This window comes from Brassica oleracea, chromosome C5 (assembly GCF_000695525.1).
Source record: "Brassica oleracea var. oleracea cultivar TO1000 chromosome C5, BOL, whole genome shotgun sequence".
In the NCBI taxonomy this organism is placed as follows: domain Eukaryota; kingdom Viridiplantae; phylum Streptophyta; class Magnoliopsida; order Brassicales; family Brassicaceae; genus Brassica; species Brassica oleracea.
The window spans coordinates 34,419,748-34,436,359 of NC_027752.1; the positions used below are offsets into that span (position 1 = coordinate 34,419,748).

General features: G+C 35.3%; 1 long non-coding RNA gene across 1 annotated transcript; it reads right to left on the bottom strand.

The window, feature by feature from the left end:
• Positions 1-7,043: 7,043 nt before the first annotated feature.
• On the bottom strand, positions 7,044-7,987 carry LOC106294180. Its single transcript, XR_001260764.1, has 3 exons — positions 7,877-7,987; positions 7,346-7,468; positions 7,044-7,203 (listed from the first exon to the last, which is right to left on the bottom strand). It is a non-coding gene; the product is annotated as an uncharacterized LOC106294180 (long non-coding RNA).
• Between the last annotated feature and the right edge of the window lie 8,625 nt (positions 7,988-16,612).

Consider the following 16,612-nt stretch of genomic DNA (forward strand, 5'->3'; position numbering starts at 1 on the left):
ACATATTGTTTCTGCTTTTCATTTACCAGTTTCATCAAACGCTTTATTAGACAAGCCTTGCAATGCTTGTTCTATCAATAAGATGCACAAGTTACCGTTTTCTACTTCAACTTTGCAATCTAATCATCCTCTTGATATTGTTTTTTCTGATGTGTGGACTTCACCAATAATTTCAGTAGATGGTTTCAAATACTATGTTACCTTCGTGGATCATTTCACAAGATATACATGGATTTATCCCTTGAAACAAAAGTCTCAAGTTTTTGAAGTTTTTTCAAAATTTCGATCTCTAGTTGAAAATCGATTTCAGTTCAAACTTAAGACCTTGTACACTGACAATGGTGGTGAGTACATTGGTCTTTCGAGTTTTCTAGCTAGTCATGGGATTTCTCATTTTACAACTCCACCTCACACCCCTGAGCACAATGGACTAGCTGAGCGACGCCACAGACATATAGTCGAAACAGGCTTAGCTCTACTGTCTCATGCTTCAATGCCTCGGTCATATTGGACTTATGCATTTGCAGCTGCAGTATACTTAATTAACCGTATGCCTACACCTCTACTTCAACTCAAGTCACCATTTCAAATTCTGTTTTCTCAGACTTCAAACTTTGAAAAATTAAAAGTTTTTGGCTGCTTGTGTTTCCCCTGGCTCAGGCCATATGCATCTAACAAACTTGATGTTCGCTCAACACCTTGTGTGTTCTTAGGATACTCTATTACACAGAGCGCTTATTTTTGTCTTGATCGTACTAACTCGAGGATTTATACCTCACGTCATGTGTTGTTTCATGAAAATGCTTTTACCTTTAGTGTTGCAGGAAATCTCACATCAAATGGGCCAGCACAAGTAGAGGAGACACATGCTAGGCCATCAACCGTAACGCCTACTCAGAGATATCAACCACCAGTGCAATCAACACAACCCATCCCTGCTCCAGCAACTACCAATCCAGTTCCTGCTCCTACTGCAGTACCTGATGCGATTTCTCCTCCTACAATACCTTCAACAACAACTGTTGCAACAACTTCAGCGACTCAACAAACTGAAGCACCACAACAAGCTGCAGCACCACAACAGCCACCCCCACGCTTAAGCACTAGAACCCGCAAGCCTGTTAACAAGCTCAACCTTCACGCCACTGTCCAACAGCCAACGGAGACAATACCTACATCAGTTGCACAAGCTCTCAAAGATCCTCGGTGGAGAGCTACAATGCAGGCTGAGATAGATTCTTTATTTCGAAATAAAACTTATACTCTGGTCACTCCTGAAATGGCTTCTAATATTGTTGGATGCAGGTGGATTTTCACAATTAAAAGACTACCAAATGGAGCGGTTGACAGATTTAAAGCGCGTCTTGTAGCTAAGGGGTTTCATCAAAGGCCGGGAATCGATTTCCATGACACTTTCAGTCCAGTTGTAAAGCCTGCAACAATCAGACAAGTTCTTAGTATTGCTGTCTCACGCCAGTGGCCTCTTCGACAACTGGATATCAACAATGCCTTTTTGCAAGGCAAGCTTGAGGATGATGTGTTCATGACTCAACCACCGGGTTTCCAAGATCCATCAAACCCCACGGCGGTGTGTAAACTACACAAAGCAATATATGGGCTCAAGCAAGCTCCCAGGGCTTGGTACAATGAGCTCAAGACATTTCTCCTTCAGTCCGGGTTCAAAAATTCATTAGCTGATGCATCTCTCTTTTTCTACAATCACAATAACATCATCCTCTACATGCTCGTCTACTTTGACGACTTGATCATCACAGGAAGCCACACTAATATCCTAAATAAATTCATTCAATCTCTCTCTGCTCGTTTCTCTCTTAAAGACTTTGGTTTACTATCTTATTTTTTAGGCATGGAAGTTCAACGTAACTCACAAGGCCTGTACCTAACACAAACTCGTTATATTGCAGATCTTCTTCACAAGACAAAGATGTCGGATGCGAAGCCGATGCCTACCCCAATGTGCTCCTCAACGACCCTAACACTTCAGAGTGGTGACCCACCACCATCAGGAACAGAGTATCGGGCCGGCATTGGAAGTCTCCAATATTTATCACTCACCCGACCAGACATTGCCTACGCCGTCAACAAACTCTCACAGTTCATGCACCTTCCCCGCACTGACCATTGGGCCGCTGCAAAGCGGATACTGCATTACTTGGCAGGCACTCCACACAAAGGCATATTTTCCTCATCACAAAACACACCATCTCTCCATGCATTCACCGACGCCGACTGGGCAGGGAATCGAGATGACTATACATCAACAGGAGCCTACATTGTCTACTTCGGCAAACACCCAATTGCATGGTCTTCCAAGAAACAAACAGGCGTGGCTCGGTCATCTACTGAAGCCGAATACCGATCGATCGCCTCCACGACAGCTGAGGTATGCTGGACGTTATCCTTACTCCGTGAACTAGGGATCAAGTTGACTTCCACTCCAACCATTTACTCAGACAACAAAGGAGCTACATACTTAAGTGCAAATCCTGTCTTCCACTCTCGGATGAAGCACTTAGCTCTAGATTATCACTTCGTTCGTCAACAAGTACAGTCCGGCTTTGTTCGAGTTACACATGTCTCATCAAACGATCAATTAGCTGATATCATGACAAAGCCTCTCTCCCGCGCTCGCTTCAACAGTATGACTATCAAGATTGGACTCACCAACGGTGCTCCATCTTGAGGGAGCATGTTAAGATATACTCTCAATCCCCTTAATTGATATAACATTAACCACTCTGTAAATGTGCAATATATTATTTCCTTATGTTTTGCTCTCGATCATGTATATATGTCTATGTTCAGTCTATCAATAAGATTATCTTCCATATTTAACAAAAAATGCAGAACAAATAATAATAATAAAAATAAATAGAACTGTATGCACCACAAATCTGTTTGGAAAATTTCTGTCCTGCAAGAACAAGGAAAAAACGTGTGGACCAAATGCAGGGGCCCAATCACTGCTGCTCGATTTTTTTTTTTTTTGAGTAACTGTTTTTTTCTTTGCTTTTTTTTTTAACCTTCAAATATTAAAAATTAGTTTATTTATTTTTTCACAACAAATATCCTCTCTAAAAGTAAGTTTTTTTCGTTTATAAAGAATTTTCGGATAACTTTTTATACAAATATATAATATGATATATTCTTTACATATTTATATTAAATTTTATTTAGCAGAATAAAATATATATATATATATATATATATTACATTTTATACAATTTTATAACCACATACATTAGAACATCTATAAATTAATACTAGATAAATTAATATTTCTTTAAATTAATAAATTTCACCGGTCCCAACTTGGACCGGTTCAAAATTTGACACAAATCGATAAAGTAATACAATAATATTTTTTAGAAAATTCTATGTAAATATATGGTTTCATTAATATAATAAATTAATAATTTATATATATATATATACATATTTTATATAAGTAAGAATCTATTCTTATATTGTTTGTTATATATTCACCATCAAATTATCTTTATATTTTATTCACGCTTAATATATTTTTGATGAAATTTAGTAATATTATATTTAAAACAATATTTAAGTCATATGCAATATATATTATACACACCAAATAATATAATAAAATTAATATAAATGTCAAATTTCAAATATAAAAATTAATGTTTATACACTAAAATCAAATATTTTTCTTATCTTAGAATAAATATATCTTAAAAGAATAAATATAAATAAGGAAACTTTTGTATATTAAAATCTCTATAAATTAATAAAATTTCAAAGTTTCCAACATTTTAATTAATAGAGTTATACTGTATATACTTAATTTAGATATTCAAAATCTTATATAGTTTTTATGTAAAACATATTATACACATTATGTTAAATTATTAAATGAAAATTTTGTTAATTTAATAATATATATAAAAATTGACAATATTATTTTTTTAGTCGAACCAAATGGTAAGAAAGAACCAACAACTGAATAAAAATACAAAAATAAAAGCAAAACAATATTATTATTTTCATATAATTTCACTATTAAATTTCATATAATTTTACTATCATCATTCAATAAATTTCACTATTAAATGATGATATTTATTTTTATTTTTGTCAGCATGATTTTTTTACTTATTTATAATAAATTTTATTTTAAATATTTAATTTTCATAAATTTGATTACAAAAAAATAATTTCATAATTTTTTTCATTTATTTAGATACATCGATTTATTAAATTAGTTTGACCTACATTTGTTTTGTTTGATTCATTTGTTCTGCTTGAACTGCATTTTTGTTTGATCTGCATTTTTTGATCTGCATCACCCATTCGAAGCCATATATATTTACTGGTGTTTGCCCTTTGCTACATACAGGAAATACTTTGATTTTTTTTTAATAAAATAAATAAAATAATTTTTTTTACAAAAATAAACACAATGTGATCGCATGCTTTAACATTTTTGGGTTAAAAAGGTACTAAACCACATAGATCATCTCCTAATGTTTCTAGGTGTCAAAAGATGACGAAGAATGTTACTATATATTTGCATAGTCATAAATTATGTATAATATATCTAGAGAATTATAACAATCTACAGCAATAATAAATTAAAACTAGATTTTGATCCGCGCTTTCGAAACACATGTTATTTTGGATTATAATTTTTTTTGAAATAAAATAGTATATTCTAATTATTATATATTATTATGTTAAAAGTTGTATTATACTGAAGAAGATTTTTTTTTTAGATTATATAATTTATGAATTAGTTTATTTGAGATTTTGTATGTACACACTTTTATGTAATTATCTCTTATGCTTGAGCATTTTACTCAGACCCAAAAACTGAACCGAAACCGACTCAAAAATACAGATTTGGGTTTTGTCCGGGTCCAGAGCAAAGTAACTATTGGATATTTTTTTTAGACCCGCAAGTGTTTGTCGAGTCCATGTCTTACCCGAGACCCGATCGTGTATCCAAAAATACCCAAAATATTTTGTGTATATTAGTTATATTTGAGTATTTCAACGAATAATTTTAGTTATCAGGTTTGTGTTTTCGGTTATAGTTTCGGGTTTCAGGTACAATTTCAAAATTTAAAATATAATATTATGTATTTTTTGGTTCCTCTAATCAGATTTCGGGTAAAATTTTGGATCTTTTTGGATATTTGAATATTTTGGGTATTTGTTTTAGTATTCGGGTACGTTTTTGTGTTGTGTGTTTTTCAATTTTTCAAGTATTTTGGGATTTTGGGTATTTCAAGTTTTTTTCGGGTATTAGATATCCGAACCGATCTGGACCCTATGTATCCAAAAAGTACATGTGTTTCACAGGTATTTGAATTATGGATTTGTACCGGAAAAGAACCAATCCGAACCTAAAATTTTCGAAATTAGGTCTAAATACATAAATTATTATACGAATATGTCTGAATATAATTTTGGTTTTGGTGATGTATTGGCCATTGATTAAGATTATAATATAGACAATATAATTCACGTGAATTAATAGTGTATTGTATGTTAGCCATATGACTTAGTAAAATAAAGGTAATACTAAATAAGAATGATATTCTAAGGATATTATCGTAGATTTTTATAGATAATAATATTCTAAGGAAATTAATGATACTCTAGATCAGAATCTTACATATAGGAGCTAATATTATTAGGAGATATTTAGAAAGATTATTTAATTGGTCTAGAAAGATTAATGAAAGGGTGCAACAACGTTGTTTAAGTAGATTTTTTAAAACTCTTTCTCTTTTAATAGATAAGATATATTTATTTATAATATTACTTTAATCTCTTCTACACAACACGAACATTTGTTTTATAATACATTTTTTATATAATTTACAATAGATTCAAAACTGAACACCACAAAAAAATTTATGCTATATTGTTACCTGCAAATGCTAGAACCCCTGCAACAAAATCCTAAGGATTCTCAGAATCTTTCCACGTGTCAGTATTAAGAGAGAGTTACGTTGAGAGACACATTGTGACTTTTTTTTCCCCTAATAGACACATTCTCTAGTTGGCACACATTCTTTGGCCAGCTGTAATTTTTTGGACAAAAATAACCCTCATTTTGTCTAAAGAGAAGTGTGTTGCTTTTAAAGAGTCAAACTTAAAATTCTTAAGTTTCCGTTCAGTTGCAATAAATGACAAAGGGGTTAAGTCAAAAAGTAGGTGTATGGGATAAAGTTAATTGTTTTTGGTCGTTGGATCTGTTTAAAAGCTAAAAGATCTAACGGCAGCGAATATGTCAGTGCTACGAGGGTGTTTGGTAGATGGTGCGAGAGAAGGTAAGCAGATTTCGCTATAACTCTATAACGTTACAAACTTCGTATTCCTTTATACAACTTTCTGTGGATACAATTTATATGGACACGAAAATGTTACAAAATTTTATGTGGGCAAATTCTGTGTACACAATTTGGTGGGCAAGGCTGTTACTTTGACTTGGATGGGATTGGCGTGGATGCATGTGAAGCCGTTGTGTGCGTATTGAATCAGTGGTTAGGTTTGTAGTGGACACGCAGCTGTGGACATGAGATGAAGGTAGGCATGAATATGTAATATGTTAGTTAAATACCAAAAGAGCCACACATACTCAGTTCGTGGAATTAAAGTACATGAATAGACATAAGCCTAACGGCACATTAAGATCAAAACAAAAGGTGTCCATTAGGTGTATCATGTGTGGCGACATGAGGCAGGTTGCTAAGGTGGTTTGGGTGAGTTGTGGTCGGGTAAGTCATGGTTAGGCGTCAGCTGTTTGGCAGCTTTATGGTCAGAGGTTATGTGGACGGGCGATGTGTGGTCAGGAGTGGAGTGGTTGCGAAGTGTGTGTTCGGGCGATGTGTGGACGGGGATTGTGTGGTTGTGCGACGGGCAGTGGTCAAACAAGTTGTGAAGTGCTGAGGAATCAAGGATAGGTGGCAAGTGAATGTCGGAGTTGAGGAATAACGGATAAAACTTTTCTACAGATTTAAACAGAAGAACATAGAGTTGAGGTTTATATCGAGAACTCAGACAAAACTAAACCACCACTTCCTCCTCCTCATGTCCTCCACCTCTGTATCCAAATCCACCACCATAGCATCCACCATCACAGCATCCACAACCACCTCCTCCTCTTCACGTCTTCTACTTCCGTATCTACATCTGCCACCACGGCATCTACCATCGCGGCATCCACCACCACAATCAGACAAGAAACTAACTTTTCATATAAGAATCTGTTAGATATATCTATGAAATTAGGAACAGAGAAACACGATTGAGAATGGATTGGAGTTTATGGATTCATGGTGTGACTCACCAATGGTCGAGGATGAAGAGCTGGAGAGGCTAATCCGGCGGAGCAGTCTCAGATCGAGTGAAAGCTAGAGGTGGAGACATAGTACGAAACGTAAATCACCTTCCATGAAGAAACGTAAATCACCTTCCATGAAGAAACGTAAATCACCTTCCATGAAGAAACGTAAATCACCTTCCATGAAGAAACGTAAATCACCTTCCATGAAGAAACGTAAATCACCTTCCATGAAGAAACGTAAATCACCTTCCATGAAGAAACGTAAATCACCTTCCATGAAGAAACGTAAATCACCTTCCATGAAGAAACGTAAATCACCTTCCATGAAGAAACGTAAATCACCTTCCATGAAGAAACGTAAATCACCTTCCATGAAGAAACGTAAATCACCTTCCATGAAGAAACGTAAATCACCTTCCATGAAGAAACGTAAATCACCTTCCATGAAGAAACGTAAATCACCTTCCATGAAGAAACGTAAATCACCTTCCATGAAGAAACGTAAATCACCTTCCATGAAGAAACGTAAATCACCTTCCATGAAGAAACAACGGCGGCGGAGACATAGTACGAAATGTAAATCACCTTCCATGGCGGGTTTTTCTCAATCGACGGTGGTTGGCCTCGGTTAATGACGAAATCGACTATCGCCGGAGAGGATCTGATTTTTAGAAAGTTGATTAGGGTTTCTGAAGTTTGAGTTTCTAGATCTACAAGAAGCCGGGGGAAAGATAAACTTTGTCCCTTGGAATCTACAAAATGAGAGTGAAAAATCTATTATTTGTTTTATTGTTACTAGTTAGGAAAACCAAGAACCAATTATTCTGGTTAGAGAAGTCATGAAACCCATTTTCACTAAGAGTTGAGGGTTAAGCTAGACATTTCACTAAGAGAAAGTGTCCACTATGACTAAAGTGTCTTAAAGTGTAATTCATAAGATGAATTGTGTCTCTGGGCGTAAATTTTTCTAATTTCTTTTGGTGAGAGTAACGTCAAACAATGACATTGTAGCTCAGCTAGTTTTTTTTCTTTATTATTCTTCCATCTCAAGTTTCTATTTACTTTTTCTCAATTTTGAGATATATATATAAAAAAAATTATTACGATAAATTATAATTTATTTTTCTCTATATTTTAACATCCATTTATATAAATATTTTGTATATTTCAAAAATTATATAAAAACATTTGTGGATATAAAAAATGTGGATGAAAAAATGTGGACATGAAAATATATGGACATAAAAATATGGATATGTACATACCTTACAATGTAATATTGTGGATTTAGTTAGAACACTCATGAGTTTTCTTTCAAAAAAAAAACATGGAGATTGGAGAAGCTTGGACATAGAACATGTAGGTAGGATAAATGTAGACACAGGGACTGTGGACAGTTGATCTTCTTCTCCTACTCGTATCCATAGTGCAATAAAAATGTGGATGTGTACAGACCTGACAATGCAATAGTGTGAATTTAGTTAGAACACTCGTATGAGTTTTCTTTGAGAAAAAAACATAGAAATTAGAGAAGCTTGGACATAAAACATGTTGATAGGCTAAATGTGGACACAAGGACTGTGGACAGTTGATCTTCTTCTCCTCCTCGTATCCACAAGCCTATAATCTTTCAACACGAACTGAACAAGTATATGTTATCAGAAGGAACAATGTCTGAGCAGAATTACATAAACAAGCTATTAGATGAATCCAAAGAAGTCCAATGACAAATCCCTGTAAATAGTGTATTAAAGATTCTTTTTTTTAACTGGTGTATTAAGATTTTTTGAACATCGTTTCTACACCGGAGCTCCGACATGCTCGCTGTCTTTCGTGCCTTCCTGTCGTCCAACTTTTTCCTCCCTCTCCCAATACACTTGCCATTGAAGTTACGGCGTCGGTGACAGATATCCTTGTCATGTCGCTTTTAGATTCATCTCACAATCTCGTTTCTGGATCTGACAATGGTTTTGCTGGATTTGAAGGAAGCATCGGGGATCCAGGGGTGAGCAAAAGTGAAAACAATTGAGCTTTGTGTGAGATTATATTTACATTAGTCAAGGGCTTTCGCACGTGTTAGAGAGTGTGTGCACGTGTCCGTTGATCTAATTTATACAACGAAGAAAATTGAGAAAGTTTAGTTTGGTTAAAGTGAGGGTTTTTGTGTCTTTATCCATGTATAATGTGTGTGCAAAGTCAATTGTGTCTCCAAGAGTAATTGATAAGTCATAAAGTGTCTTAGGTGGTAAATTTCTCAAGAAATTAGTTACTTTTAGCCAACCAGAGAGAATGAAGTCGCTGAGCATAAGGGATAAAATGGTCCGAAAAATGCCAGTTGTCCAGAAAAAGTGTGTCTCTTGCTGCATGTGTCTCTACAAGTAAAAACAAACACAAATGTGTCTGATTTGGTAAACAACTCAACAACTGTTGAAAAAGAGGTGGGGCAAAGCCATATCTCATGTTAAGCCCAAATTATATCTCATTTTAAAGCACTGAGACAAAGGAGTTATACATGACTGGAGAATAGATATTCCCATTTTAAGCTCCTTCAGGTGACAACGTGCTTGGTATCCTCTAAAAGAGCTTTGGTACGTAAAATGCCATGGAGTGTACGGTTCCTTGTATCTTCAAGAACCCCAATCTGCAATGCACATGAGACTACTATTCATACCACTTCTAAAAGAAAATCTTTGACATCAGGCAGATTAGCTATTATACCTGGCCGGTTCTGAAAAACAACGTCGTGTAGCCAACTTGGCACATCTCAGGGCAAGATATTAAACTGATGGAGAATAGCAACTGCGACACTTAGAGGATCTTTATCAACAATGTTCTTCACCAGAAGGAAACCATACCTGTAGTGTGTGATCATTTATAAACAATGTGGTTACAACTTAAGAAAAATAAAGAATGTAAGGTCCGTTGCATAACTGCTAAATGACGAAAGACGTTGTCACCTTCTGGCAAATTTCTGATGAGACACTCTTGTAGGAAATCCAGACCGTGAGATTCGAACCACTTCTATGACCCCACAACATCTTAGCAAGTCCTTGCTCATACAAACCTGAAGACTGAACGTTATTTGGCATGATGCAGCCGATGAATTGTGGGGTAGTGTTCCCTAAACGTTGCATCAATTGGAATAGTTGACCCTAGAGAAAAAGATCCAAGTAGACAATTAATAATCAATTATAATAAAACTGGTAATCTTGCACAAACACAACAAGCTTTGAAGATTTCAAAGTGGTAATCTTGACATCACATTTATGCAGATAACGAGCTTTAAAGTAAAGCAGGTAAACCAAAGCTAAAGTTACATTAAGGTTTGAGTTTGAGGCCAAAACAACCTACCTTAAATTTGGTTGCTACACTCAACCGCTGGGAATCAGCACCACCTGCCTTGTACAAAGGACCGACTACAGGTTTTTCAGATTGGATCAGCATGCTAGAAGCAAACGCTTGAGGAAGGTGGCAGGAACAAGAGGACAAAAGTTGAATAGAATCCAAATGCAACAAGTCTCTGTTCTTCTGTAGAAATCCTGTCGTCTCATATGTAACCTGATTAGGAACAAAACAAGCTATCATGAAGCATTCACGACCGTGACTAGGTTCATGCTTGCTATCGAATTTCAATATCTGCAAAGAATTACAAAAAATTATATTTTAGTACCTGGATAATTATAATCGAGAAAACATACGTAGTTGGATAATTATAGTGTTAACCTTAACCGGTTCTTTCACAAATGCTAATTTACGAAGTATATAATATAATTACATTTTAATCGTGCTTACTTACATATCAACTACTCTCTGTTTCTAAATAATGCATGTTCTATCACTTTTTATTTGTTTCTAAAAGATCAATGTTTTAGATTTTCAATGTATTTTTTTAATAATGAATTGTAAACTTCAAAAATATTAATTGACAATATTGAATTTATAGAATTGCTATTGGTTTAAATTTATGGAAAATTGTTATAATTTTAAAAATTAATGCATTGAATGTCAAATATTTTTTTTCAAATATTTGTGAAAAAACTAAAACATGCATTATTTAGAAAGAGAGGGAGTATATGAATATTTAAGTTAACATTACCCAAAATAAAATCAAGGAAAATTAATACAAAAGCATATGTTTATTAGCCAACTAAACTAATTTATAGACTAGAAACATATTTTGTTAATCGTCTAAACTAATTTAACACTTATATTTTTGATAGATCTCCGATTGCAAGATGTTCACGAAAAAACTAAGGAAAAAGACAAAATAAAAATACAGGGATAAAAGGTTCATTAGTAGAAACATGTCGAGAAGTTTATCGGAGAGCCATCTGCCAGTAGAGGAAGACATGTCGAGAAGATTATCGGAGAGCTGTATCTGGTGGTACACTGCTGCTACGCCAGATCTCTATCTTCCGTTCATCGACGCTCTACCCTTATTGCAGCTTTTATGTTCGTCATGCATTGTAGAGAGAGAGAGATAGAGGGGGGAGAGAGCAGAAAACAACGACATACTGAGGGAAAAAATCGTCGGTATGTCGTCGGAATAACGTTATTCCGACGACATACCGACGATTTTTTCCCTCAGTATGTCGTTGTTTTCTGCTCTCTCCCCCCTCTATCTCTCTCTCTCTACAATGCATGACGAACATAAAAGCTGCAATAAGGGTAGAGCGTCGATGAACGGAAGATAGAGATCTGGCGTAGCAGCAGTGTACCACCAGATACAGCTCTCCGATAATCTTCTCGACATGTCTTCCTCTACTGGCAGATGGCTCTCCGATAAACTTCTCGACATGTTTCTACTAATGAACCTTTTATCCCTGTATTTTTATTTTGTCTTTTTCCTTAGTTTTTTCGTGAACATCTTGCAATCGGAGATCTATCAAAAATATAAGTGTTAAATTAGTTTAGACGATTAACAAAATATGTTTCTAGTCTATAAATTAGTTTAGTTGGCTAATAAACATATGCTTTTGTATTAATTTTCCTTGATTTTATTTTGGGTAATGTTAACTTAAATATTCATATACTCCCTCTCTTTCTAAATAATGCATGTTTTAGTTTTTTCACAAATATTTGAAAAAAAATATTTGACATTCAATGCATTAATTTTTAAAATTATAACAATTTTCCATAAATTTAAACCAATAGCAATTCTATAAATTCAATATTGTCAATTAATATTTTTGAAGTTTACAATTCATTATTAAAAAAATACATTGAAAATCTAAAACATTGATCTTTTAGAAACAAATAAAAAGTGATAGAACATGCATTATTTAGAAACAGAGAGTAGTTGATATGTAAGTAAGCACGATTAAAATGTAATTATATTATATACTTCGTAAATTAGCATTTGTGAAAGAACCGGTTAAGGTTAACACTATAATTATCCAACTACGTATGTTTTCTCGATTATAATTATCCAGGTACTAAAATATAATTTTTTGTAATTCTTTGCAGATATTGAAATTCGATAGCAAGCATGAACCTAGTCACGGTCGTGAATGCTTCATGATAGCTTGTTTTGTTCCTAATCAGGTTACATATGAGACGACAGGATTTCTACAGAAGAACAGAGACTTGTTGCATTTGGATTCTATTCAACTTTTGTCCTCTTGTTCCTGCCACCTTCCTCAAGCGTTTGCTTCTAGCATGCTGATCCAATCTGAAAAACCTGTAGTCGGTCCTTTGTACAAGGCAGGTGGTGCTGATTCCCAGCGGTTGAGTGTAGCAACCAAATTTAAGGTAGGTTGTTTTGGCCTCAAACTCAAACCTTAATGTAACTTTAGCTTTGGTTTACCTGCTTTACTTTAAAGCTCGTTATCTGCATAAATGTGATGTCAAGATTACCACTTTGAAATCTTCAAAGCTTGTTGTGTTTGTGCAAGATTACCAGTTTTATTATAATTGATTATTAATTGTCTACTTGGATCTTTTTCTCTAGGGTCAACTATTCCAATTGATGCAACGTTTAGGGAACACTACCCCACAATTCATCGGCTGCATCATGCCAAATAACGTTCAGTCTTCAGGTTTGTATGAGCAAGGACTTGCTAAGATGTTGTGGGGTCATAGAAGTGGTTCGAATCTCACGGTCTGGATTTCCTACAAGAGTGTCTCATCAGAAATTTGCCAGAAGGTGACAACGTCTTTCGTCATTTAGCAGTTATGCAACGGACCTTACATTCTTTATTTTTCTTAAGTTGTAACCACATTGTTTATAAATGATCACACACTACAGGTATGGTTTCCTTCTGGTGAAGAACATTGTTGATAAAGATCCTCTAAGTGTCGCAGTTGCTATTCTCCATCAGTTTAATATCTTGCCCTGAGATGTGCCAAGTTGGCTACACGACGTTGTTTTTCAGAACCGGCCAGGTATAATAGCTAATCTGCCTGATGTCAAAGATTTTCTTTTAGAAGTGGTATGAATAGTAGTCTCATGTGCATTGCAGATTGGGGTTCTTGAAGATACAAGGAACCGTACACTCCATGGCATTTTACGTACCAAAGCTCTTTTAGAGGATACCAAGCACGTTGTCACCTGAAGGAGCTTAAAATGGGAATATCTATTCTCCAGTCATGTATAACTCCTTTGTCTCAGTGCTTTAAAATGAGATATAATTTGGGCTTAACATGAGATATGGCTTTGCCCCACCTCTTTTTCAACAGTTGTTGAGTTGTTTACCAAATCAGACACATTTGTGTTTGTTTTTACTTGTAGAGACACATGCAGCAAGAGACACACTTTTTCTGGACAACTGGCATTTTTCGGACCATTTTATCCCTTATGCTCAGCGACTTCATTCTCTCTGGTTGGCTAAAAGTAACTAATTTCTTGAGAAATTTACCACCTAAGACACTTTATGACTTATCAATTACTCTTGGAGACACAATTGACTTTGCACACACATTATACATGGATAAAGACACAAAAACCCTCACTTTAACCAAACTAAACTTTCTCAATTTTCTTCGTTGTATAAATTAGATCAACGGACACGTGCACACACTCTCTAACACGTGCGAAAGCCCTTGACTAATGTAAATATAATCTCACACAAAGCTCAATTGTTTTCACTTTTGCTCACCCCTGGATCCCCGATGCTTCCTTCAAATCCAGCAAAACCATTGTCAGATCCAGAAACGAGATTGTGAGATGAATCTAAAAGCGACATGACAAGGATATCTGTCACCGACGCCGTAACTTCAATGGCAAGTGTATTGGGAGAGGGAGGAAAAAGTTGGACGACAGGAAGGCACGAAAGACAGCGAGCATGTCGGAGCTCCGGTGTAGAAACGATGTTCAAAAAATCTTAATACACCAGTTAAAAAAAAGAATCTTTAATACACTATTTACAGGGATTTGTCATTGGACTTCTTTGGATTCATCTAATAGCTTGTTTATGTAATTCTGCTCAGACATTGTTCCTTCTGATAACATATACTTGTTCAGTTCGTGTTGAAAGATTATAGGCTTGTGGATACGAGGAGGAGAAGAAGATCAACTGTCCACAGTCCTTGTGTCCACATTTAGCCTATCAACATGTTTTATGTCCAAGCTTCTCTAATTTCTATGTTTTTTTCTCAAAGAAAACTCATACGAGTGTTCTAACTAAATTCACACTATTGCATTGTCAGGTCTGTACACATCCACATTTTTATTGCACTATGGATACGAGTAGGAGAAGAAGATCAACTGTCCACAGTCCTTGTGTCCACATTTAGCCTATCAACATGTTTTATGTCCAAGCTTCTCTAATTTCTATGTTTTTTTCTCAAAGAAAACTCATACGAGTGTTCTAACTAAATTCACACTATTGCATTGTCAGGTCTGTACACATCCACATTTTTATTGCACTATGGATACGAGTAGGAGAAGAAGATCAACTGTCCACAGTCCTTGTGTCCACATTTAGCCTATCAACATGTTTTATGTCCAAGCTTCTCTAATTTCTATGTTTTTTTCTCAAAGAAAACTCATACGAGTGTTCTAACTAAATTCACACTATTGCATTGTCAGGTCTGTACACATCCACATTTTTATTGCACTATGGATACGAGTAGGAGAAGAAGATCAACTGTCCACAGTCCTTGTGTCCACATTTAGCCTATCAACATGTTTTATGTCCAAGCTTCTCTAATTTCTATGTTTTTTTCTCAAAGAAAACTCATACGAGTGTTCTAACTAAATTCACACTATTGCATTGTCAGGTCTGTACACATCCACATTTTTATTGCACTATGGATACGAGTAGGAGAAGAAGATCAACTGTCCACAGTCCTTGTGTCCACATTTAGCCTATCAACATGTTTTATGTCCAAGCTTCTCTAATTTCTATGTTTTTTTCTCAAAGAAAACTCATACGAGTGTTCTAACTAAATTCACACTATTGCATTGTCAGGTCTGTACACATCCACATTTTTATTGCACTATGGATACGAGTAGGAGAAGAAGATCAACTGTCCACAGTCCTTGTGTCCACATTTAGCCTATCAACATGTTTTATGTCCAAGCTTCTCTAATTTCTATGTTTTTTTCTCAAAGAAAACTCATACGAGTGTTCTAACTAAATTCACACTATTGCATTGTCAGGTCTGTACACATCCACATTTTTATTGCACTATGGATACGAGTAGGAGAAGAAGATCAACTGTCCACAGTCCTTGTGTCCACATTTAGCCTATCAACATGTTTTATGTCCAAGCTTCTCTAATTTCTATGTTTTTTTCTCAAAGAAAACTCATACGAGTGTTCTAACTAAATTCACACTATTGCATTGTCAGGTCTGTACACATCCACATTTTTATTGCACTATGGATACGAGTAGGAGAAGAAGATCAACTGTCCACAGTCCTTGTGTCCACATTTAGCCTATCAACATGTTTTATGTCCAAGCTTCTCTCGGAAACGGCTAGTTCGTCGGAATTTCCTCAGAATTTTTAAAATCCCTCAACGGCTATAATATATCTTCAGAATTCATCGGTTTTTTCCGAGGAATACATTTTTCCTCGGTATTCCATAAGAATATTCCGACGGATTAATATTTCCTCGGAATTCCGTCGGTATATTCCGAGGAAATTCCGAGGAAACCAAATTTTGTGTTTCCTCGGAATATCCTCGGAAATTCCTCGGGATATTTCGAGGATTTCATTTTCCGTCGGAATATCCGTCAGAATACCGTTGTTTTCTTGTAGTGGAGAGAGAGAGAGAGAGAGAGAGAGTTGCAATATTTGTTAAACATAAGTAACTTGTTATGAGTT